Below are 664 nucleotides of genomic sequence, written 5' to 3' on the forward strand. Positions count from 1 at the left end.
GGGGGGGGGAGTGTAACATCCCAAATTTTCAATTTGGAATGTTATACATTAGATCATCATTGCATATCATATTTATTGCATTTTGGCTTGATCCTAGAAATTCTACGCAACTCAAGGACCCACGGAGAGAGTTGGGGATTTCGTTATTTTCATATTTGAGTTTTCTCAAATTTTGAAAATAGGATCATTTGATTTTATTTATTTTATCTTCAATTATTTCTATTATAAAAATATGAGAGAGGGAATAAAATGACTTTCCCAAAATAAAGAAATATTGAGGATTTGATAATAAAATCAAATAAGATTTTATTATGGAGTTTATTGCTATTTTATTTGAATTTAGGAAAAATGTGCGTTTTTTGAAATTGCATTTAGGCCCCAAATAAATGTTCATCTTGTCCGGCTTGATTTTAGAAGCCGGGGAAAATTTAGTTCGGGATTTTTGGAGTCCATTTAGTAATTATTTTAATTGTTTTTCTGCGCGTAATGTTTTTTTAAAAAAAGAAGAGGAAACCGACTTTGGGCCGTGCCCGAGCGGGACTCCGCCCGGGGGGCTTTATAAGCCGCCACCCCGGCGCCCGCCAGCCAACCCGCCAGCCCAAACCGCCGCCGCTTCCGAAACCCTAGCCGCCGCCGCTGCCGAAACCCTAGCCGCCGCCCGCCG

The sequence above is a fragment of the Triticum dicoccoides genome, chromosome 6B, assembly GCF_002162155.2.
Source record: "Triticum dicoccoides isolate Atlit2015 ecotype Zavitan chromosome 6B, WEW_v2.0, whole genome shotgun sequence".
Classification (NCBI taxonomy): domain Eukaryota; kingdom Viridiplantae; phylum Streptophyta; class Magnoliopsida; order Poales; family Poaceae; genus Triticum; species Triticum dicoccoides.